At 38.9% G+C, this 26,254-nt stretch overlaps 1 protein-coding gene across 1 annotated transcript in view; it reads left to right on the plus strand.

Moving 5' to 3' along the window:
• The first annotated feature begins 822 nt into the window (after positions 1 to 822).
• Positions 823 to 26,254, plus strand: part of LOC114054125 (protein FAM110B) — a 192,827-nt gene continuing 167,395 nt past the window's right edge. The window contains exon 1 of the mRNA XM_027877263.1: positions 823 to 943. The gene's annotated coding sequence lies outside the window, so the exon portion shown is untranslated. The remainder of the gene's footprint in view (positions 944 to 26,254) is intronic.

The following is a 26,254-nucleotide window of genomic DNA, read 5'->3' on the forward strand; positions in this document are numbered from 1 at the left end:
TATTCCCACCTTCTACAGCAAACCTTTTCCGATCTCCTATAACGTTAATGATTTCTCTGTTGATTATTTCCAATTTATCTTCTATCTATCTTGCTTAGACATAGTTGTTTGCATCTTGTCTTCTCCATTAGACTGTGAGCTCCTTGGGAGTTAGGGACTGTTTTATATCTTTCTTTTGTATTCCCAGCTTTTAGCACAATCCGTGGCACATTATAGGTGCTTTATAAATGTTAATTTACTGACTGGTTAATTTGATGGATTGAACAGGGGCAGGTTACCCCAGCCCTTAGAATTTTACCTTTTGTCATTTCGGTTGTTTGGTGTGTTTTTCAGGGGTTTTATACTCTGAACTCCCCGTGGTCCTGCTCTGAAATTAATAATAATAATAATAACAATAACAACAATAATAAAGCTTGACCAGAGCGTGCACACACAAGCTTCCACACGCCACAGCCCCAACTCAAACTAAGTTCCCTCCCTCAATTGCACAGTTAAACATCCCTTAAGCCCTCCCACTTCGGTGTGGACCAAACCATTGCCACCACAAGCTAAGGAGGCCATAAAACCAACATCGCTATCCCTCTGGCCCGGGACTTTGCAAGCTTGCAGATCCCGTCCAGAGCCTCGCCGGCCCTCATCTTGCTCGCCGCCGGTCTCCCCTGCCAGCTGGGGCGCAAGGCCCACGGGGGCCAGCAGCAGCCCGCCGCCACGCTCCCCCGCGGGCGCAGGGGCAGTGGGTAGGGCCCGCTTTTGCCGAGCTCTTCTCTCCTCTGCCAGCGGCGGCTCCAGCTCCGGGGAGTTTCATTCAGGGTTTAGAGGAAGCGGTTGGTGCGCTGCAGGAGGCGGCGGCTCCTCCGAGGACTCTCGCTCCACTTCTGCCTTCGGGGCTCGTTAGTCGGCGGCTCCCGGGAGGCTGCCGGGGACGTGTTTGCGGAGGCAGGAGGTGAGGCTTGGCCGGGGAGCCTGGGAGGTTGGGGATGCGCGCCGCCGACGAGGGGCTGCTCCCGGTCCCAGCGAGCCTGCGAGCCTGGAAGCTGGGGATGGCGGGGCAGCGCACAGCTGCCCAGCTGCCTCCGCCTCGGCCGCCGCGGCGCGTGCACTTCCAGGGGTGGCAGGCGCCGCTGCTGCCTGGGATCCAGGGCGAAAGCCAGCGAGATCCCGCCCCCTCCCCCCAGGTCCTCGCTCTCCACCCTTGTCCTCGTACCCCTTCTACGAGCTGGCCAGTACCGGCTCCAGGGTAGCATCCAGCCCCAATCTGCGGGTGGCAACAATGCGGATCAGCCGCAGGTCTCTCTCTGGGATATGGTCACTCCCCCACCCCCCTTTCTTCTTTGCCCGTCTGTCCTATCTTTATTGGTTTTGCTTGATTTAGTTTCGGAGGAAGGGGTGGCGGTTATTAGGTCAAGCAGCTGAAGTTTCCAGCTTTCAGTAAGAAGCAGAAGAAAACTGCTGCTTTGAAGTGTGTGTGTGTGTGTGTGTGTGTGTGTGTCGGTTACATGTTTAGAAAACCCCCACCCAGCCCCTCTTGAAGTTGCAGCTTCAGAAGTTAATCTGGAAGGGGGGAAGGGATCACCGTGTAGCCAGAGCTTCAGACCTGCTTTCCTAGCCAGGTTTCTGTGGTTATTCCTTAAAGAAAATCGAATCCTTTATGCAAAATACTTCTGAGGAAACTACATCAATGATAATAACCTTGCTTTGTCTTCCCATCTCTATTTGGGAGGTTGCAACAACTATAAATCCTGGGGCTCTGGAAGTTGTCCCCCTTCCTCCGCCCATTATGGTCTCAAATGTCTATGCTTTCTTTGAAAGCACACAAATTTGAAGGAGAATTAAATTATCTTTGTTTCACTAGTGCCCCAGATCGCTCAGTAGAGTTCAGTAACTAGGCAATAAAACATATCCATGCTGTGGGAAGCCCCTGATTTTTGCTGCCTGAGCATTGGATTTCTGTTCTATTATTGTTATTACTACAGACATGGATAGTGCAAAGAACAGGGACGCCTTCCCTCAACATCCCCCCCCCCCCACTACTCTTTAAGCAGCTTTATGGGGAAGGAAGAGATCTTTGGTGTGTCCTTTAATTCCTCAGTAAAGTGGAGAGAAAACACCTGGTGCAAGGGAGACTCTGAGGACTGTGCTGTTTAACCCCTTCAGGTTATTAGGCAAATTGAATAAGCATCATGCTAAATGTGCTTATTTTTCTATTCTGCCTGTGATGTAGGCATACTCTGGGCTTTTCCTTGGGGCTAAACTTATGTCCTATGCAAAATCTGGCACACATCTGTCACAACATTACACGAGACTAACTGTTTCAGCGGTTGACTTTGAAAGGGCTACTGACTGGTCTATTTTCAAAAGGGACTATGACAGTCAGATTAAAGAGCCTTCAATTCAAAAGATATTTCCTTGGTTTCCCTCTGTTGATATCAAAGATCTTTTGTTTATTTTTTTTCTATTCAACTCTGTTTTGTTCACTTTTATGACTGTTTATTTTGTTTAATATATGGTATCACAACCTGTGGTCAGCCAAATATGATATCAAACCATTAACTTTATTGCCAAGTTTTACCTGATTGACAAGCTGGATTTCTGTATTGATGATATCTCAGTATATTATTTTAGCTGATAATGGCTTAAACCAAACATATGATACATCAGGATCAAATCAGAAATAAAAATGATTTGGATAGGAGTAATTTTTTTTAACTTCTTGGTAATCAATGAAAATTGAGTAAACTTTAGCTGGTGAAATATATTGGAGCTATTTGGAAATTTGTTGTTTGTGCCAAACCCTTTTAGCTGTGCCCCCAAATATGTTTGTGGTTACCTCTACATCAAAATTAATGATACTGTGGGTTTCTTTTTTAGACTGAAATATTGATTTGCATATTCTTACTGCCTGGTAAAGTTGGATCGACTACCCAGTATCTAAAGGTACACTACTGCAGCAGTACACTGCCCTGGTACCTAAGTGCAGCATCCTAAAAGAATGAATAGACAAAGCCTCCCTAGGCACCTAGCAGTATAAAGGGTCCCAGAAATTGGAAAGAATCTAGCTAGACAGTATCTCTCTTGCCTATGCTCCTGAATCCTTTAGTGAGTTGCATTATTGCTTAAAAGTTTAAACTGGTCTCGGAATATTTTTCTTATATAGGTTGATAGTAATATTCTCAGTCAAAAAGAATTTATTACCATAAGAATATTAAGGGATTGCTTAAAGTATCACACCATATTTAAGAGAATAAAAAATAAAATTATAGTATCTTCATTCTTATCCTTATGTTGAAACTGCTAGAATGTAATGCCTGTCTAGTAATTATGTGGATAATGGGAAAAATGTCTTTCCTTCTAATGTGCCTGATTAAAGGAAAATTATGCAAATTTTCTCAAAGAAGTTTCATATTTAAATTTTTTTTCAAGAAAGTAAACTTTTTTTTTAACTTTCAGGTTCATCTTCTGCTCTTGAAAAGTACAGTTTTCTGGAATAACTTAATAGCTAAGAAAAGTACGTTATTGGCTCTTGGAAGCAAAAATAGTGCAGTGGCAGTAGATGGTGCTGTGTAGAGTAGCATACTGTGTCACATTTATTGAGAAAGTAGGATATCACATTTCATAGTGGGAAAAGCATTGGATTGGGAATCTGGAGATGTGCCCTGACTTTAATCAGAAGTATGACCCTAGACTGGTCATTTAACTTCTTTGGGCACTTTCCTCATTGGTGAGGAGAGTGGATTGGACTAGTTGGCTCTCTGTTTTTAACCCTCCTTGCCTCAATAATAATAATAATAACAATAATAATAGCTATTATTTAAATGACGCCTCCTGTGTGCCAGGGACTATGCTAAGCACTTTACATTGATCTCATTTAATCCTCACAATAACCGTGGGGGGGAGGTGCGATTATTATCTCCATTTTCACAGATGAGGAAACTGAGGCAAACCTAGGTTAAGTTACTTGCCCGGGGTTAGACAGCTAGTACTTGTTTAAGGTGATACTTGAACTCAAGTCTTTATGATCCTAGGCCCCGAGCTCTAGGCACTGTATCACCTAGCTGCCTCAGCCCGATTTCCAAAGATAAAGGGAGTTAACAGCTTGAAATCTTTTAAATATTTGTTTCTATTATTCTTTCATGCTTTTGGACTTTACACTAGGCCAGGTTTTCACTGAAAGAGCCAAGGTGTTAGACAAATGTTTCATGTGATTATCAAGTATAATTAGATGAAAGGACTCTTCCCTCTTTCTTTCCCTTCTCTTAATACAGTAGAACATTTATTAGTGAAGCCCAAATAAGAGAAACCTTCAATTAATTTGAATTTTCTTTGCTACTTTTAGCAGAAAGACAGAAATAGTAGGAAAACAAATTCTAAACAGGAATGTATTAAAAAAAATTCCAGAGTTTTATTCAGCACAATACTCTGTCTCTCTTTCTTTAGCTACAGTGCCACATATTGAGAATAGGTATGACTATATCGTTGATGACCATAAAGCACTCCAAGATGCTGAATCATTTAAGAAAGGTATCTATATGTCTTTATCTAATTAACCTGTAAGGCAGCTAGGTGGCGCAGTGGGTAGAGTGCTGGCCCTGGAATTGGGAAGACCTGAATTCAAAAACCTCTGACACTTACTAGCTGTGTGACCCTGGGAAAGTCACTTCAGCCTGTTTGCCTCAGTTTCCTCATCTGTAAAAGGAGCTGGAAGAGGAAATGGCAAACTCCTCTAGTATCTTTGCCAAAAAAACCCCACATAGGGTCACTGAGAGTTGGGCATGACTGAAACGACTCAACAACAAAATCGTTGTGTGTGTGTAATTTCAGCATGTGCAGTAATGCTGGAAATTGTGCTAGAGAATTTAAGAATGGATTTTCACCAAAAGAAGTGTTTCCTGATAAACTCTCAGTTAACCCGAAAACTTTGCTAAGGAGAATAACCTGTGTTCGGCAAGCATTTTGGTTAACTAAAGTTTTGCTCTATTCCTTTTTTTTTTTTTTTTTCTTTGAGCCTGGAGCCAAGATTACTCTATATTGATGACTTGAACTGAAGTTACTGCAGAGTGTTTGAACCCTAAAGACTGGAGTCAGAGGACCTGGGTTCAAATTTCACTTCTTTTACTACTGTATAACCTGGGACAATTCACTTACCCTTTCTTCTATCATTCTTCACCTGTAAAATGAGAGGTTTAGAACTGATGGCTTCTAAAGATTCTTCCAGCTCTTAAATATATGATCTTATGAACTGTGTATGGATAAATGAAAACATGACTATCTAGAGCCTTCTTTTTTGGGTCCATCAATTACTTGATCTAGAGAAAGCCTTACCTTTTTTTTTTTTTTGACCCCTTGATTTTCCTTGTGTAAAATGATACCTTTTACCTATAATCATCTTTCTGTCTCCCAGAAAACTCTGAAGATTATTGATTCAAATCCTTCCCTTATGCATCCATTGTTTTTACCTTGTAACTTATAGGACCGAATTGGCCTTAAAAATGTGTTGAAATTTTTGATATCAAGGATGTTTTGAAGCAATGTTTTGCAAAAAGTTGAGAGATCATTTTGGATTTTTTCAAATAAGCTTGTGATTCATTTATCAGGAGACAAACCTCAATATTGGCCTTTTAAAACTGTCAATTATGAAGTGAATCTTCTCCAAAAAGAGTGAACTTTGAGCTTTTAAGGATTAATTCGAGAAGACACATTATTAACTATAGTTTAGATAGAGAGAAGGATTGCTAAATCCTGTCATGTCCTTTTCCTGTCAGGCTTGAGACCACATGGATGAGCTTCTGAAATACTATTTTGTCCTCTTCAGTGATTTTCTTCCTTGTGATAGGAAATTAGCAGAGGTTAAAATCAGGAGTGATTTCTGTCACCTTACATTTTCTTCCTTCTGCTTATGAGAAGGAACTAAAAAACACAGTTAATTTAACAACACAGTTTGTTAATTCGATCATCTCTAAAATTCATAGAAAGTACTAGGTTTTGTTGTTTTTGCAAAAAAAAGTTTCAGTTTTCTTAAGAAAGTCACACAAAAATTAAAAATTTCCAAGACATGATCTTTCTATTGGCAAGCCTCAATAAGTAAAACAAATTACTTCCTTTTTTCTAGCATGTTTGGTGGTAAAATAGAGAACATGTGGACAATTAAACAATTTGAAACTGGCTTCAAGCTGTGATTCTAAAATTGTAAATACTTTAGAGAAAAGTTCAAAGGTCACTACCTAAGTCAGAGGAAATGATAAGTTATTTAGGCCGACAGGTTTTTGGAAGAATTAGTAAGAATCCCTCAGTATGTTTTATGCATCAAGGCAAGATCAATGGGTTTTGAAATTGGGCTATTCCAGATAAGGCTTTAAAAAATACACAGGCATATGGGAACTCTTTAAAGAGTTATGTAGTGATGCAGAGTGTTTTGTTTCAGATATCCTACACAGAATTTATGTTTCATATAGTTTAATAGTCTTTTTTCAGGAAGAATTATAGTATGCTTCAATATCTATTTTTTGGTGACAGTTTTACTAAATAGATTAGAGGTTATTGTAAAGAGATTGATGATCAAAAAGAAAACAGTTCATCTCTTATCTTTTTGTTGTGATTTTTTTTTATCCAAATCATGAATAGATTTTGAGAATTAGAATCTCAGGAAGTCAATTTAGTGAAATCACCTGTCTGAAAGAAGAGAATTAGAAAAACAGAGAGTCTGCTGAGTTTAGTTTGTAAAATTTTTTGAAGGAAAAAAAGGTCCACACATACTATCACACATCTAGATTCATTTTACCTCAGATGCCATCTGATAATAGCAGCTTCATTTTGCAGATGAGGAAACTGAGTCCCTGAGAGGTTAGATAACTTGCCCAAAGTCATCCATATGAGAAGTTGAAGTGCTGTGACTTAAATCTAAGTCCTTTGACTCTGGAGCTTTTATTCTCCATTTTACCACACTATTTTCCTTGACCTGCAGAATCCATACAGACACTACACACTGTTTCCTCTAGTATTGCTCCTCACATAGACATTTTTTGTACCCCTAACTGCATGGTACTACCCACCCACCCCAAACCATACAAGTTGTTTTTGTTCCTGGCCTTTCTATAGCTGGTGGAGCTGAAGTAAAGCTTCACTCATCCATATTCCATTTTCCTCTGTGATTATAAGGAAGGAGATTGCTAAGGGAAGGCACTGCGTTAGTCCCAGGGCTCATACCTCACAGTTGGCAAGCAGATGGTTAAGCAAGCTGCTCCTATTCTTACCATGCTCTTTGGGATTTTACAACACTCCTAAGGGTGCCAGGAAGATAGTGGAGAAGGTCAGTGGCCACGGGGCCAGAGGGAGAGCTGGGTTTCTTCAACTTAAGGGTCAAACAGAACAAAAACAAATTGGAGCTGTCGTTCTAAACAAAGTTCATTTACCTTGGGTCTGACAGACAAGTTGTATGGTGTTTACAATTAAGAAGATTATGGAATAATGGGCAATTTAAGTTTCTTTAGGCTATTACAGCTTTCCTGTTGTCTTGCTCATGTGTTTCAGAGGACATTTCCATGTTTTATATTTCATTTCATTTGGAGCCTATCATACAGAACCTCTCCTATCATACATATCCTCTCCCCTTCCTCTGGTGATTGTAAATTCCTTGAGTGAGGATGGGGACTGTATCTCCTAGCACTTAGCCTAGAATCTTCCCCTTAGAAGATACGTAGATGGATCTGTGATCTCAATCATGTTGCTGTTCCCCTCCACAGGTGCAGATTGAAACCCTTCCAGGCTTTCTGTAAATCATCCCAAGGGGATGTACCCCCATCCACTGGCTTTACTGTCCTGAATACCCTAACATTACGTAGAGGCTATCTGTTATCTCTCAGTCTTGCCACATGACCGGCCACCTTGTTTTCTAAGCATATATAACTTCTAGTTTCTTTTATAACAAAAATATCGACATGAATGGAATTGTTGAGTGTTTCTAGTTGTATCAACCTGTGGATTGTTGGAAAAAAGATCACACATGGATTCGGATTCCCAGTAGTTAACTTAATATTTATAGAAGACTTCAAAAATATGAGGTTAACATCCTCTGCCTCAGTTTCTCCTACTCTACCACTCTCCCTGCAAAAGAAGAAGGGAACAGAACAAGATAGAGGGCTATTTTGTATCTTTGCCAATTTCATGGTCACCAATTACAATTTTTTAATGTTTTTATGGCAATATTTATTGCCTGTGGAATAGGCTAGCTAGGTGTATCTTACACAATTTCAGTTTTATTGGCAAGATCCATAGCATATTAGTTTGAGGCAGATGGGATATAGGCCTCCTCTTAGTCCTGAGTAGTATGTTATCCCATCATTGTCATGCAGTTTCTTTACGGCCTTTTGATGTTTATTGGCCTTGATATCCACATGGATATCAGGTGATGTCTTCAGTCTTCTTCATCACAGACTCAATGGTAAGGGAAACCAGCGATAGCAAAGCGATCAGATTTGTTCTTCCTAGGGATGCTTTTCCTAGGCTCCTTGGGTTTCCTGTGAAATCAAAGTCTGTAGGGTCTCCAGAAGCTGGGCTGCAATTGGTTTTCTTCATTCTGTTCCTACAAATACCTTTCAACAGGGCTTTCCTGGTCTTTGACTTAGCTTTTGTCCCAGATACTCCCTTTGCTGCCTTTGGTGGCATCTTGGGGGAAATGGGCCTCCAAAATTTTGTTCATAATCTAGTGGTCAACCTTGTGATAATAAGCCATTCAGTACTTTAAGTAGGATGATTCCTGGACAGTAGACTAAACTGTTCAGAGTTCACTGGCTACACTACCTGGTAATGTCTTTTAAGAACTTGAAATTACCTCTGGACATTTATGAAACATTGCAATGGGACATTTATAGAGGTCACATAGTAAGGGTTTAATAAAATTTGTTTGTTTGAATTGAATGAGTAAATGTTTGTGTGAATTGAATTAACAGTGTGAGATGCTGGTTGTTTGGAATTGCCCAATCATAACTAACTTGATAACGAACATTTTGAACAATACAAGCAAGGCTCTAAAAGCAACTAATGATTTGAAGCTTTGTGCACCCCATATGATAAAGGCAATGTGTTCTGCCAAATGTTGGACTGGAATATAGGATATTGTTGGCAGCCTGACAGAACTACACTGCTGGATGAAGCCTGGCTGGGCAGAGCCCTGGAAATTGCTTTGGAATCTGTCTTTCTCTTTAGTTTTTACTGAATTGTATTTTCAGGTACCTTCTTAGTTAAGACACTTTGTGTATTTCCACGAATGTACTTCAGCATGGATCACCATTATTATTTCAACAGCACAATGCCTTGCGCATAGTATTCGTTTAAGAAGTGTTTGTTGAATAAGTAAATGAATACATTCATTTTTGATGAGACGCTTGGGTTAAAATCTTGCCTGTCAAACATACTATATAGCACTTATCTCCTAGGGTTCTTGTGAGGATCGCAAGAGACGAAAATTGTGAAGTGCTTAGAGCAGTGCCTGGCACATAGTAAGTGCTATGTAAATGTTACTTATCATTATCCTCGCCATCCTCATCATTATCACTATATGATCATAGACAAACTATTTCTTGTAATAGCATGCTAATGGATCTGCCCTCCTGAAATTTCTCCCCATTCCAGTCCATTTTAAATGATCTGCCCTACAGAATGTATGTGAAATGGTAACTTGAAGTCCGATTTTCCTGACTCCAGGGCCAAGTTACTGTCTTTTAAACTATACTGCTTCTCAAGCAGCAATGTAATTGATGGATAAAGATGAATACAGATACCCATGCATACACAGAAATGCATTAACTGTCCTCCCTAGATACCATGGTTTCCGTAATCTCTTGGTACAAAATCAGTGAAGAGAATTAAAAAGTTTAAAATAGGAGAAAGGAGGAGGGAATGATATCAAGGAGTCAAATAGTGTCATGGCAGATTGTTTGGGAAATGATGAATTAGGCATACTTTGGTATGGCAAAAATGTTGATTTTGGTGTCAAAGTATCTGGCTTCATATCCTGGCTTTTTTACTTGTCCCTGTGTGACTTTGGGCAAATCACAACCTCTCCAGGCCTCTGTTCCTCATCTATGTAGTGAGGGAAGTGCATTAGATGATCTACAATGTCTTTTCCAGCTCTAAATCTATAAGTTTTTGATTCTGTGATGTTGTACATATAACTTTTTGTTACTTGAGGGTGTTTGATCCTTTTAATCTACTCCCTGGTTTGTGCTCATTTGAATGTTCAATGATTGGAATGCTGAGGTTATTAAGCATCAGACATGTTTTTCTTTCCATCAAGATCTATTCTTATTCAGTGACTATGTGGAGAGAGTAGAAATGATTTTTGGTTGTTAGTATGAGGTCACAGTTTCTCTTTGCTGAATTTTGGCCTAGGAAATTAGATTGTGAGTAGGCATGGGGCACTGACCAGAGACATTAACCCCTTTTGAGGGATAGGCTATTTGATAATTAACTGAAAATCCAGTGTCAAATGTTGGAACTTTTTGAGTGTATGTTCCAGATGTTCTTATTGGGTCAGCCTCTAGGATCTTTGGATAATAGCTTTAAAGTGCCTATTAAAGGAAGTCACAGTTATAATTTGAAATTATAACTATGTATTTGGAGGAAAGTTAGAATCTAATAGATGTTATAGTCCAAACTACACAATTGGACCACACTAAGGAGTACAGACGTACCTTGTGTTATTGTGCTTCACAGATATTGTGTGTGTGTGTGTGTGTTTTTAACAAATTGGAGGTTTGTAGCAACCTTGTCAAGCAAGTCTATCAATGCCATATTTCCCACATCACGTACTCACATTATGTCTCTGTGTCACATTTTGGTAATCCTTGTGATATTGCAGATTTTTTCATTATTATCATATCTTTTATAGTGATCTGTGATCTTTGATGTTACTATTGTAATTGTTTGGGACACCACAAACCACACCCATGTAAGATAGCAAACTTAATCAATACATGTTGTGTGTGTTCTGACTGCTCCATTGACCAGCATTTTCCTCTCCCTCTCCTTGGGCCTCCCTATTCTTTGAGGCATAGCAATATTGAAATTAGGCCAATTAATAATCCTACAATGGCCTTTAAGTGTTCAAATGAAAAGAAGAGTCAATCTATGACATTGTTATCTTATTTTAACAAACTGTCACAATAACCACTGTGATGAGTGAGGAGCTGTCAACATTGAACCAAGACCCTCCACCAGCAAAAAGATTTAAGACTCACTGAAGGCTCAGGTGATGATTAGCATTTTTTAGCAATAAATTATTTTTTAGTTAAAGTATGCACATTTTGTTTAGACATAATACTATTGCAAACTTAATAGGCTGTACTATAGTATAAACATAACATATATATATATATATATATATACTAGGAAACCAAAAATTTCACGTGATTTGATTTATTGTGATTTTTGCTCTATTGTAGTGGTCTGGAGCTGAACCCACAACATCTGAGAGGTATGCCTGTACTTAATGTCCAATTGTATTGTAAAGATCAATCAGTCAATCAATAAGCACTTATTAAGTACCTACCAGGTGCCTGACACTGCTGAATATAGGATAAGCTTATATGAGAAAGATTTATATTCATTTAAAATGAATTTTACTTAGAAAATATGAATAAAATGAAAAATAATGTAAATATGTAAAGTAATTTGTGTGTGTGTTTAGTTAAGATTCATTTTATTCAGTGTTAGTAAATAAGTCTCTGCATTTCCCCAGTTAGAAATGATTTTTAAGTGTGTACTTCTGTGAAATCGATGGCTACTTATGTGTCCTATTTTGAGAAGATGATGCCTTGTAGCTGTGTGACACCTTTTTTCTTTTTGAACTCACCAGCACTGAAGTGAACCGCCAGGCTAATAATCCCTTGTTGATATTTCCAAATGACTTTTCCAGAGTCATTCTAACGTGAAGAATTCTGACGGCAAAGCCTCAGTTCAAAACAGATATTGTGATGAGAAGCACATGCCTCACTCTGGTCATTTCCCACACTGCTATCAGACCCTGTGGATTAAAGATAAAGCAGAACTCAAAAGGTTTTTTGTGGATTTTTTTTAAACAGTATACTGCCTCACATCTTGTTATTTAGTGCCCAAAAGAGCTAAAGTACTCTTGTTTTAACTTCTGTTTTTCATTAATTCAGTGACATAATTTCTGTAATACAATCAATTAACAATCAGGCCAGCTGTTCCTAAGCATCATCTAAATATTTTATAGGCACATCTGCATATGCTTGCCCTTACCACTATCATTTCATAATAATATCATTAACACATTAAAAACCAAACCCCATTGTAAAGTCCAGAACTCCACTTCCTTTCCCCAATTCCAGTTATATTTTGTCTTTGGATGTGCAACACATTTATGTTATATAATCCCAACTAGTCCTTCACTGCTGTGTGGCTATCCTTTCATTCGCCCCTAAATGACTGTCTATCACATTTCCCACAGTCTTTTCTAAACCTCTTCTCAAGCATCCTATAACCACTCCTTCACCCTCATTCTCAGCAGACGACCTTATTGCTTGATCTGCCAAGGAAACAGAGGCCATCTGTCCTGAATTCTCCTCTTCCCCATGTATTCCTCAGACCCCTTCTACATCATCTTCCCTTGTTTACTCCTTATTCCATTCCCTGACAAAGAGGTAGCCCATCACCTTGCTCCAGGACAGCCACTGTGCACAGGGATTCCAGCCCATTTCCTGGATATTGTCCCTTGCATCTTCCTTCTCTTTATTTAACTTTGATCTTCAGTTTTCTCCCTATTTAGTAACACCTTTTCCGCAGCTTTACAAACCTACCCAGGTCTTTCCTATCCTTAATGAATCTTCATTTGGCTCTACTGTGCATCCTGTTAAGCTATTGCCCAGTATCACTTCTCCATCATCCCTCATGTCCAATGGCTTGTCAAGTCTTATTGATTTTACCTTTATAATTTATGTCGTACCTATCCCTTTCTCTCCATTCACATGACTACCGCCTAAATTCTCGCCCTCATTACCTCTTGGCTGCAATATTACAATAGCTTCTTAATTGATTGTCTGACTCTGTATTTCTCTGTGTCAATCAATCTTCCACACAGGTATCAAAATAATTTTCAAATGACACAAATCTGACCAGGTCCTTCCCAGACTCAAGCTTCAGTGTTTCCATTTTGCTTTCATGAAAAACCTCGAATGTCTCTGCCTCAAATGTCTCTGCTTGGTATATTCTTCATAGTCCCTCTCTAGCTTCCCTTTCTATGCTGATTTCACTTAATAGCACTTTAGGTACTCTGCATTCCTTCCAAACTGGTCCAACTGCTGTTCCCTGAACTCAACATTCCATTTCCTTCCTCCTTGTCTTTTCACAGGCTGTCCCCCATGCCTGGAATGTTTGCAACCCTCGCCCCCACTTATTAAAATCCCTTGCCTCGTTCAAGGTTCATCTCATGGGTCACCTTTCAGGAGAAGCCCTTTTGGACCTCAAAGTTATTCATGTTCTTTCCTTTCTCAAGTTGTATATTTATCTTTATATGTCATTTACCTAGTAGAATCTTGGCTTCTTGAAGGTAGGGACCCTTTTTGATTTTTGTCCTTGTATCACTAGTGCCTAGCATAGGCACTTAAATACTTATTGGATCTGATTGTTTTGGAACCCTGCCTTATGACACATAGTAACTGTATTCCCTTGAGCAAGTCACTTAATCTCTCAGAGTAGGTTTCCTCATCTGTTAAAATGGGGATACTGGGACAGCTAGGTGGTGCAGTGGATAGAGCACCAGCCCTGAAGTCAGGAGGACCTGAGTGCAAATCTGGCCTCAGACCAAACACTTGACACCTGCTAGCTGTGTGCCCCTGGGCAAGTCACTTAAACCCAATTGCCTAAAAACAAAAAAAAAAAATTTTTTTTTAATTTTTTAAAAAATAGGGCTGAGAGTATTAAATGAGATACAGCTCTTGAAAAACTTAAAGCACTATATAAAAGTCAGCTGTTATTATTAGTGCCTTTTGTGCTTATAAATTGTACCTCTCTGAGAAAAACTTAAAAAAAAAACTATATAAACAAGCTGTTGTTGTTAGTGCCTTTTGTGCTGATAAGTTCCACCTTCTTGTACTCATGCTCTTTCAGGGAATGACTGCTCTGTGATCCTGACTGCTTTGCTGATATTGACAGTTTGAAGTGTTGTGAATTTTCAGAATGTTAGATATATCTATAATTGAAAGTAAGCATATATATGAGGCAGTCATTAATTCATCCATCATGCATTCATTAAGTACTACTATATGGCAGGTGCTGTGCTAAGTGCTAGGGATACAAGAAGAGGCAATCTCTGTCCTCAAGGAGTTTACAATCTAATGGGCCAGACAATATGCAAACAAATTTATACAAATCCCTTCCTTCAAGGACCTTACATTTTAATGGTGGAAGACAATAAGGGGAAGCTAGAGAGGGACAGAGTACATGTGTGGAAACATGGTTTGGAAATGGATAGGAAGTGAAAGAGAGGCTTGGTTCCAGGTAAGATATGGCAAAAAGCTCACCTATTAGAATCCATTATTTTGGTGGGAGGGAGAACAAAGGCACTTTAGAGGATGGCCAGAGTGTAGGCTCCAGTGGCTGGGAAGTTGAGCTTTGTATGTCCAACTGGACTGTAAAAAAAAAAAAAAAAAGAGGGGGTATGTGGTTGAGGCCATCTCTAATTGATTGTTTTGACAGTCTTTATTATAAACCATTGAACAGTTCTGGCAAGAAACTTCCTCTTGAAGTGAACCAGACTGAGCTGGAATGTCTTTTCAGAACAGCCTACTTTCCATATTGGGAAACTAGTACCAATGACTGAGTGAATTGGCCTGTTCTGCCTAGACCAAGTGCTAGGATTTTGTGCCTTTTGATGTGAGTTGTGATGAGCAGCACACCATACTCCTGCCTTCTCTTTCCTCTTGCCACTGCTGCCACGTGTCTCCCTGCATGTAACCCCCCCCCCCCAACAAAAGGATTAGGACCACATGCCCATGAGCCAACTCTCTAGCTGTCCAATGGTTCTAATTCCATTCTTCTTTCGCATATAACACCAAGCTGCTGATGGTGTAAGTGTATCATGAACGCTAAACTGTGCTGATTGTTCTCTGAAATGACATTTACCGTGTGTAGATGTGGCCTTAAAGGGCGGCCCCTATTGTGCACACTCTCTGGGTAGCTTGTTAACATGAAGGATGTACGGCTCAGTATTGCCTATTTGAGATCAGTGGTGCAATGTTAATGTAACAGAGAATGCCTATTAAAAGGAGAAAAAAGAGGGTTTGCTAGCTTTTGTTTTGCTTGATGGTGGGATTTTCAGTGTCATTTTCCCTATTTTTTCCTCCTGCCCCTTTTTTGGTTAATAAAGTAATAAAAGTTTCTTTGTTTTCTTGCATTTGTTGTGTCAAATCATAAAACTCCTATGAGGAAAAAGCTGTTCTTTGTCAGAAAGAGGCTAAATTCCAAAGCTTCAAACAGCAAACCTCGTAACAGACAAGACAACTCTTATCTGTGCTAATAGATTTTTAAAATAGATAATTTGTCACCTTATAGTCTCATGAAAGAACACTGAGAACCATGAAAAGGTTCCTGGCACAGGAAAAAATTTTTTCTGCACCACCTAAGGTAAGACTAACACCTAGTTTAATCTCATTAAAAAGAAATGATGCCTCAATATTGGCTGGCGTTTCTTTTAAGGTGGCAGACAGTGGTTTATTACAGACAGAGATTGGATTCCACATTCAGATGCTAACAGTCAGTTTGTTGAGTGACCCCCAAGTACATCACATAGGATAATGAATTCAAGAGAAAGGAGAAATTCCTCCATTTTTTGGAGGTAAACCCTCATTACTAATATTAGACCTCTATCTAAAATGCATGATGAACAGTAGAGACAGAAAACCCGTGGACCACCATGGAATGCCATTTCATTAGATTGTGAGCTTCTTGAGGGAAGGGACTTTTCTTTTGCCTTTTTATTTTCATCCCTAGTGCTTAGCACAGTGCCTGGCACGTAATAGGCACTTCATAAATGCATATTGACTAATGCAAAAAAAAAATGAAAATACTAAAGTCTGCTAGCGCTGGCCATGCAACTTCCAATGCTCTCAGACCCAGATTTCCCTCCATTCCACTTACTTCCTCATAGAATCAGTGTGCCAAAATATTAGTTAGTAGGAATTCAGAGGCCTTTTAGTCCACTCCTACCTTACCTAAGGTAATATTTGTTCATCCAGCCTCTCCCTGAAGATCTCTAGGGAGGGGGAACCTCCTGCTTCCTAGGAGCTGTCTGTTCAGCTTTGGGATATCTTACAATAGTTAGGAAGTTTTCCTTTTCGTGAAGTCTACGTTTGCCTCTCCCTATCTTCTACCCAGTGATTTCTAAGACCAAAAAGAACAAGTCTAATTCTGCTGCCACAGGACAGCCCTTAAGATACAAGAGAAAAGTTATCAGGTGCCCCCTCCCCAAGTTTTCTCTTCTATAGGTTAGATATACCCACATTTTCACTTTCTTCAACTGGTACATGTTCTAGAGTCCCTTCCACATCTTGGAATCCCTGTTATGGGATTACTTTTCGGCTTATCAGTGACTTTTTTTTTTCTAAAGTGATGCCTAGAACTGAATATTCTAGGTGTATGATCAGGGTAGAACTCAACAAGAGCATCACTGCATGCCCACCCTTCCTACCCCCACCACTCCCAGTTCTAGATGCTGTGCCTTTCTTAATGCAGCTTAAGAATACATTAAAATGGCTGTCTAGTATTGCATAATTCTGAGTCCAGCATGGAGAGGCATGAAAGTCAGGAGACTATGGGGGAAGATTGGGTGGAAGGAGATGTTTTAATCTTCCCAAAACCCTTAGGGAGATGTTTCAATCCTCCAATATTTTTTTCTTTTCAAATAATTAAAAAACTGAACAATGTGGACTAGTAGATATTTATCTATTTTAGCCCTAGTACAATAATGATAACATTGCTTTTGTCTTGTGCTTTAAGGCTTACAAAGCTCCTTATCACTAGCACATAGCCCAGAGACAGATTTTAACTCATTACCTTGTATAAACACCATTAAATTATGATGTAATCATCCTTCAAGTCAAGTTTTAAAAGTTACCTTTAGGAACCTTTAACTTCTAACCAGTAGCTTTGTGTTAATGCATTTGGTGTCATGGATCACCAGTGAATTGAATATATATATATAGTACCAATACCTTGCATTTTTGTGGATATCTCATAGCTGTATTTTTTTTAAACCTGGCCTTATTTCTCATTATTTCTGAGAGTCTTCATTTTCTTAGTTCTAGAACTACAAACCTTTGCCAGAACACTGGCTATTTTATTTAAATGAATTAAGTAAAAATCAAGTAGAATTGATTGTAGACATGACTAACTTAGGAATTATATAGGTTTTCTTGATTTTTTTTTTTGTAAATTCACTTAAAGCTGGGAGGAACCTTAGAGATCATCTAGCATGCTATCTAATGTATGAATTTCCTCTCCATTATCACTAGCAAGTGATCATCCCCCTGTTTGAGAACCTTAATACCTCTCAAGGCAGCTTTTGGGGGATTTTTTCATTTTGCTAATTGTTACAAAGTGTTTTTTTTCTTTTAGTTGAACCAAAATCTCAGTTATTGAACTTGCCAAGTTATTACTGTCATAAAGTTTGGCTAGTGTTTTTGTTCATCATATTCCTGATATTGGCAGCTCTTAAAAGTTTCCATGATATTAAACCTCATTAAAGATTTACTAATATCTTGGATGAGGATTTCAAAATTGTATGTGTATATGCATATATGAGATATATTTACATAGAAATATAAATACATATGATTATGATATATATGTATTTTTTATTCTTTCTGTGACAAAGGCAACAATATTGCTTTTTTAGAGGTTCATTATCTTTAAATAGCTAACTCTCTAATCCTTAGTATAATATATAGGTAATAGTTGATACTTATGTAACACTTTAAGGGTTTACAAGGAACTTTATGTATGTAACATCATTTTATCCTCATGCCCACCCTATGACATAGATACTATAGGTATTATTATCTCCATTTTATATACGAGGAAACATTAGCTCAGACCACTCTGAACTGTTCTACATCATCCCCAGCTGTCTTGCCCACCCTTGAGATACCTCCCTGGCACCTGCTCTCCTAATTGGTGAGTTCCTGAGTAGGATTGTTGCTCCAGGAGTGATTGCATAACTCCTGGCTTAGCTCACTCTCCAGACTGCCCCACCTCTTCACCAGAAGCTTAATTCTTACTTCTCCCTGGTTCCATATTCCAACTCTCCTCTATCATTCATCTTGCCCTATTAGAATATAAGGTCCTTGATTGTAGGGGCCATCTTGTTTTCTTGTGTCCCTAGCAGTTAGCACAGTGTCTGTCTGGCACATTGTAAACACTTAATAAATGCTCTCTCTATCAATCTAAAGTTAAATGATTTGTTCATGATCATATATATAGTTAATAAGTTATAGACTGGGAATTTGAATCCAGGTGTCTCCTAACTCCAAAATCAGGTCTCATACTGCCTAATAGCATGCTGTATGTGGCAGTTTAGACCAATATGAATCTTCACTTTCATCTTCCTATTTAGTTCTGGGCCCAACTCATTGTCCATTTAAAAAAGTATGTCCAAGATATATTCTGATGAATGAGCTTTTTGGGCTTACTGTTTAATTGAATGTCATAGTCTAAACAATAAGCATTTTTCATACACTTTTTTTTGTTTTTCATTTTTTTCTGTGTGGATATTTAGTCCAATCTCTCTCTCTCTCTCTCTCTCTCTCTCTCTCTCTGTCTCTCTCTCTCTCTCTTCCTCCCCCTCTCGGAGAGGGGGAGGAAGAGAGAGAGAGATTGTGAATCTCATTAAAGGATGTGCTATGATGTTTCCGAAAGGAATCATCACAATGTCATCCAAAAACACTAGCATTTGGAGGGCCTCACCATCTTTAGGGAATTGAATTCTTCTTCATCTCCTATCAGTGGTAAACACCTTAGAGCCTAAAATACCCGTGCCATCCTTGATATTAATTATTGGGGAGGGGGGAATGTCTTTGAACAAAGTTATTTCTGTTGGGTACTTTAAGGATCCATTTATAAATTTGACATATACATAGGAGACAGACATTACCAAACAATAATCCCAGTAAGATCTCCTATTCTTTAAATCTTTCTGGACAATTTTGTAATTGTTGAAGAATGGTCTCTTGTGGAATTTTACATTTGACAGCCTATTTCCTTCTCACACTGTCATCACGAATGCTCTCAGATGTAAATGTAGATTATTTATACTCAAGCATTATTACATAGATGGGAAAGGAGAGTTAGGAGGATATGTTTTCAGTCACCTTTTTGGGTGGAGTGGCAGTGATCATAAGGTGTAAGAGGTTAAAATTGCTTATGAGAAAATGTGAAATTCTTTTTTAATAGCCCCAAGCTTCTCCCTGAAACAAAGGTTCATCTCTTCAAGTGGCAGTATCATTGTAGTGATGTTGTATGACTGCATGTCTTGGAACACTATGTTCTCTTTAAAAAAAAAAAAAAGAAACTGAATTTTATCCAAAAAGCCATCATGGGTCTGAGTAAGCTGCTGCTACATTTCAAACACGGGGAAAACAAGGGATACCAAAGGTTGAGCTTACATACTCCTTGGATGTTCTGAGGATATCTAGAGAAAGGGTGGAAGGCACTGAGCATATTGGGTGAACTCCTCGTGGTAAAATTATGGGTAGACATGGACAAGAGTACAATGGAAAAGAGTACCACAGGATGGGCAGGGATGGCTGTATTGTTTTATCTGTGTTGTTGGAGAGAATAAGGACATCGATGAGATCATAGACCAATTTGAATATGAATTGATGCAGCTTGAGAGGGGGCCAATTTAAAATTAGGGCACAGGTTCTCTCCCTCCTTTTCTCTCTTTCTTTCTCTCTCTCTGCTTTGTGCCTTTTTCTCTCTATTTTTAAAGATTTATCAAAGAAGTAGTTGCTCTCAGTTATATGTAGATTTACAATTTATTTCTCTCAATACCTATTTACATGTTATTTTATTTTCATCCTAACATTTTGCAGTGTCGTAGAGTATAAGGACTGCTAGCCTTGGAGTCAGGCAGGACTTGGTTTAAAATCTCAGTTTCCTTACTCTTTTTGAGACCTTGGCCAAATCACTTCAGAGTTTCAGTTTCTTCTTTCTCAAAATGATAAGGTTGGCATGGATGATTTCTGCAGCCCTCTTTCATTCTAAGACTGTGACCCTAAGTCTTCTGGGCCAAGTGAATTAAATGTGACAGTATAGAGAAAAAAACAAAAAAAACAAAAACCTAATAGATGTAACAATTGAACCACTGGAGATAACCACTGAAAAATCATAAAAGATTTGTAGATGGGTCAGAAGGCTGAAAATGAACCAATATCCTTTTTCAGTTTTAAAAAAGTAGATTTGTAGAATCTAGATTTAAAAGGGAGTTTATAGGCCATCCATTCTAACCTGCCTATTTTATAGAAAAGGAACTTTAGGTTCACAGAGCTTCAGTGATTTGTCCAAGGGCAAACAGCTTGTAAGAATTCAAAACAAAGTCCTCCAACTCTATATTCATTCTGCCTTTCCCTGCACCATACCATGCTGCCCCTATAGACTAATGAGCCACAAAATATTTTAAATGGATCATTAATTATAGGGTGTGAGCATTTATAAAATAAAGTGGTGATCTCTAGGAACTAGTATGGGTTCACAAAGAACATTCTATACTAAGCTTACCTTTTTTTTTAGTCATAGTTTTACCAAACAGGTAGATAAAACTCTATGCTTATGTCATATTCCTATGTTGATTTCAACAAAAATTTCTTATGATACCCTTCTGGACAAGATAAAAAAGGTGGCCAAATTATATTATAATTAGGTAGATTCACAGCTGGCTAAGTCTATCTAACATTAATGAATTAATACACGGAATAATATATTAATATTAGCTTGGAGGACCATCCTTGCTGTTATATTCTTTGGGGTTCTGTACTTCAATTGGTTTCAGCTCATTTTTTGTTTTGAGTTTTTTTTTTTGTTCATGTCATGAATGAAGACATTGGTGGCATACTTATTAAATTTGGGAATAACATGAAACAGAAATGACAGAATTGACATATTAGATGACAGAATCAGTATGCCAATAGATCTTGATAGGCTGGAATAATATGCCAAAGCCAATAAGATGAAATTTAATAAAGATGATTATGAAGCCCAGTATGTGGGTTCAAAAAAATCAAGTCTGTAAATACAGATTTGGGAAGATGTGGATAAAGAGTACTTCATGTGAAATAAAGACCTCTAGTTTTTGCTTGACTGTTTAGTAATGTGCTTTGACCTCCTTGGGTTATATTAATATAGTGTACAGGACAAGGGAGATGTTGTGCTGTACTTGGCAGTGGTCAGCTTATGTCTGGAGTACTGTTTTCAATCTCAGTGCCATGTTTTAAGAGGAATGTTGATACCCTGGAATGAAGCCAGGATGGGACGGGATATGAGGAATTGTTGAAGAAACTGGAATGGACTGAAGATGAGAAAACTTGGATTGGAGAGAGGGAGAAGGAGGAGGATGAGAGGCCTTATTATATGTTTGAAAGGTTTTCATAGGAAAGAGTTTTATTTTCCTTGTAGCTTCAGATGGATGGTATGCTCTACCAGGCCATGGATGCTATATCTTAGCTCTGACTATCAAGAATAACCTAACAATTAGAACTGCCCGACAATGGAAGAATTACCTTTTAAGTAGTGAGTTTCCTATCATGTATAGGGTTCAAGCAGAAACTGGATGACTGAGCCACCTTTGTTTTTGCTTCAATTTACTATCATAGCCTAAAATAGACAATAGAAATTTCTAATCTAAAGAAATATCTAATTGAAAAGAAAGTGGGTTGGTAAGAGTGAGGATAATTGAAAGGACATCCATGTTCTATTGGTATCACCTCAACATCAAAAGAAAATGAGGAAGGCACCTAACATTTGGATGGAACTCTTTGAAGAATTTAAGGGGAAGGCATAGTCACAGAATGGGTAGGCATGGGTCGGGGAGGGGAAGCTATATCATTGGAAGAAACATTTTCACATATAATGTCAAAAACTGACTTGAGTATTTTAAGGAAGGAAAGAAACAGTCATTTATTAAGGGCTTATAATGTGCCAGGTACTGAGCTAAACACTGGGGATAGAAATACAAGCAAAAAAGAAAGATAGTTCCTATCCTCAAGGAACTTACATTCTAATGGGAGAAGATAGCACATAAAGGGAGGTAGGGATTGAAGGTACCCAGCATGGAGGCATGGCGTTGAAGTTGGGAAATCAAAATCAGAGTCAGGAAAGGAATACAGGTTTGTTGGCCTGGGCCTCTCCACAAAATAGATGCCCCAGTAGGAACTCACCAGTGGGACAAGGGGGGCTGGCCTGGTGGAAGAGTATTCCAGAGCAAGAAGGATGCAGAGGTGGTTGGGTGTTCCAGGGCAAGGAGTACCTAAGCGATGAGGGGAAGAATGAAACAGCAGCTGAGAACTGGTTTTAAACCAGTCAAGATTAGAAGTGGGAGGGAAAGTTCATATTGAATAAGTCTACAGTGTTTGTCATTTTGTTGGTTTATCTTTTGAAAATATAATAATATTTGGGGATGCTGATAGATTATTGCAACCTCCTCCTCAAATGTTATAACTGTGCAAGATAGACCTCAATTAGAATAGTTTGATTAAATGACCTCCTCAGTTCTTTCTTGGGGCTTCGAGGTAGTGTGGCAGAGTGGTTAGAGCACTGGTCTGAGAGTCAGGAGGACCTAAGTTCAAATCTGGCCTCAGACGCTTACTATCTGTGTGACCCCGAGCAAGTCACTTAACCCTGTTTGCCTCAGTTTCCACATCCGTAAAATGAGCTGGAGAAGAAAATGGCAAATCACTCTAGTATCTTTGCCAGGAAGACTCCAAATGGGGTCATGAAGCAGACATGACTGAAAACACTCAACAAGAAAGGTTTCCTTCTTACACAAGAATGCTATAATTTCATTATGGGGCAAATACTTTTCACCTATTGTCACTGAATGTGCTTTCTAAAATTTTCTCCTTTTTGAACCAGACAGGGAACTCTCAGTGAGAAAACACCCCTCTACGAGCACAAATGGTCACATCCTCTGCACTTCCGATCAGTTTCCTAGGGGCACCAAGTGTTTAAGTAACTTACCTAGGGTCACACATGAAGTGTGTGTTAGGGGTGGAACTTGAAACCAGGCCTTCCTAAGTCCAAGCAATACTTTTTATCCATTCTCCTGCATTTCTAACATTAAATATCTTTTTTCTCCCTATTGTGAAACCAGTTCCCTGTACCTTAGAAGCAGCGTGAGACTTCGTTTCATGGAAGACTTAACAGTCTATTCAGGGCAATTTCTTAGGGACAAAGGGTTTGAAAATAAGGTCAGCTCCCTTCAGCAGGGAAACAGCCTGATAAATGCTTGCTAGCAAAGTGCCAAATACAGGCAGGAGGATTTCTTCTTTTTTTTTAATCTTCAAAACCACAATATTTGTTACAATATATTAAATATGCTTGGGAAGCAGGAAGACCGACCTACATTATTTTAAGGAAATTCATTTTCTAGAAATTAACTGTTACAAACTCTGAAGTGATTTTTTTGGGCTGGACAGAATAATGCATTATTGGATTCTTTCTACTGAATTGTGTTAATATGGGGGGGAAAGCTAGACTTGGAGTCAGGAAAACTGTATTTAAATTCCACTTTTGACATTTATTAGCTAATTCATCATGGGCCACTTAACCTCTGAACCTCAATTTTCTCATCAGTAAAATGGTAATAGTAGCTCCCACTTCACAAAGTTGTTGTTGAGGAATGTACTTGGTAAGCTTTAAAGCTCTGTATAAGTGAGTTGTTGTTGCAGTTGTGGGTATTGCAAGTAATTATCAGCCTTACTACCTGAGGTAGCTGTCGAGTCTAGAATGAAGCCACAATGGGACGGGATATGAGGAATTGTTTTTGTTTTGTTTTGTTTTGTTTTGTTTTTTGGTGAGGCAACTGGAGTTAAGTGACTTGCACAGGCTCATACAGCTAGTGTTATGTGTGTGAGGCCAGATTTGAACTCAGGTCCTCCTGACTCCAGGCCAGTGCTCTATCCACTGCATCATCTAGCACCCCAGGAATTGTTGAAGAAACTGGTATAGAGTAGGTTGACCACAACCTCTCCATGACTTAAATGATCTTTGAGAATTAAACCGATTGAAAAATTCACGACTCTCCAGTCAACCTGGTGACGTGCTTCTCTGACCTTAGCTAGGCTGGTCCTTAGACAAGAGGTAGTCAGCTACCAGGCCCAAACTTGACATGTATCCAGCTTGAGAGACCTGCCAGAACTTTTTGTTTACCTAAGATAGCCTTTTTGGATCTTAGTTAAGCTTTCTACATCATTTAACTTTTATTTTTTGACTGGATAAGGGAATTCATTGGCAAGGGCAAATCCCAAGGAGTAACTATACAAAATTAGAAGTCAAATGGAGTGTGGTGCAATTAGGACAGCAGCGGAGTCAACAAGCATTTATTGACTGTCTGTTATGTGCCACGCACTGTGCTAAGTGCTGGGATATGAAGAAAAGCCAAATCCCGACTTCACGGGGCTCAAAATAAATGGGAGAGACAACATACAAATAGCTATGTAGAAATAAAATATATATATATATATATGTGTGTGTGTGTGTGTGTGTGTGTAGTATAAACTGGAGATAATCTCAAAGGGAAGCCATTGAGATTAAAGAGGAAACCTTGCAGAAAGAGGAACTTTAGCTGAGACTTAAAGGAAGCCAGGAGGTGAAGATGAGGAGGGAAGGAATTCTATGCAGAGGGGACAACTCACAAAAATGCCTGAATTCTGGACATGTAGTATTGGATGTGCGAGGAAAGCTATTGTTGTTATATCAAAGAGTACTGGGAGGGGAAAAGAGAGAGGGAAGGTAAGAAGGGGTTAGGATTTGAAGAGTTTTGGGTTTTTGTTTTTTTTTTCGGCTAGGCGGTGGGGTTAAGTGACTTGCTCAGGGTCCCACAGCTAGTAAGTGTTATGTGTCTGAGGCCGGATTTGAACTCAGGTCCTCTTGAGTCCAGGACCAGTGCTCTATCCACTACGCCACCTAGCTGCCCTCAAGGATATGAAGAGTTTTAAAAACCTGACAGAGGATGTTATATTTGATCCTGAAGAAAATAGGGAGCCACTAGAATTTTTTTGGATTGGGAGAGGGTGACATAGTTACTCCTATGTTTTGGGAAGATCGAATTGACAGCTGAGTGGAAGATGGATTAGAACCAGCAGGCTATTATTGAAGCTGATTATTATAGTTGTTCCTCCTTCATTCTTCTGTTATATATATGTGTGTGTGTATATATATATATATATAATATGTATATATATACATATATATACATATGTATGTATTAATTAATTTATTTTGACTTATCAACAATCACTTCCATATGCTTTTGAGTTTAAAATTTTTCTCCCCCTTCCTCCCCACCACCTTCCCCAAAATGGCGCACAATCTGATATGTTCCTCCTTCATTCTTGAAGAGGATCAATGACATCAGGAGGCTGATGTCTTGACTTAATAGAGAATTAGATTTAAGTAAGGCAGAACTGTGCAAGATCAATAGCTTCACTCTCTCCTCTAGAGTCATTAGAGTCCAGTCGCAAGACATAAGTCAAGATGACTGGTGATAGCTCCAGATACAGTGGGAGACCCAGGCCATTTTAAACTCAGTTTTTCTCAGGCAACACCCATTCAGTGATTAAAGGCTAGGTAAGTATTGAGGCTAAAGATGGCCTAGTTTGCCTTCATAAAAGACTCAGTCTAGGAGGGGAAGACCTCCTGTCTAGAACCAATTTGAAGCTGAAAAAGTTCATTAAATGTATGGTCAGAGTGATACAAAAGTTGTGCCCCAAAATCCCTGAGGCTGATGGTGGGGACTAGGTAAATTTGGTGCTAAAGTCAGTGAAAAAGTTGGGAGAGTGACCTTGAGGTTAGTAGATGATGAGACAAGAATATAGATGGAAAGGGGATGGCATCAACAAATTTTATGAACCTAAAAGAAGAAATGGTTATGAATTATAGGATTTTAGTACCAAAAGGGTCCTTAGAGATAATTTTTTTTTCATTTTTACAGATGAGGAAACTAAGATACGTAGCCCAGAGTCATATGGCTTGT

This window comes from Vombatus ursinus, unplaced genomic scaffold (genome assembly GCF_900497805.2).
Source record: "Vombatus ursinus unplaced genomic scaffold, bare-nosed wombat genome assembly UNPS02014812.1, whole genome shotgun sequence".
Classification (NCBI taxonomy): Eukaryota; Metazoa; Chordata; class Mammalia; order Diprotodontia; family Vombatidae; genus Vombatus; species Vombatus ursinus.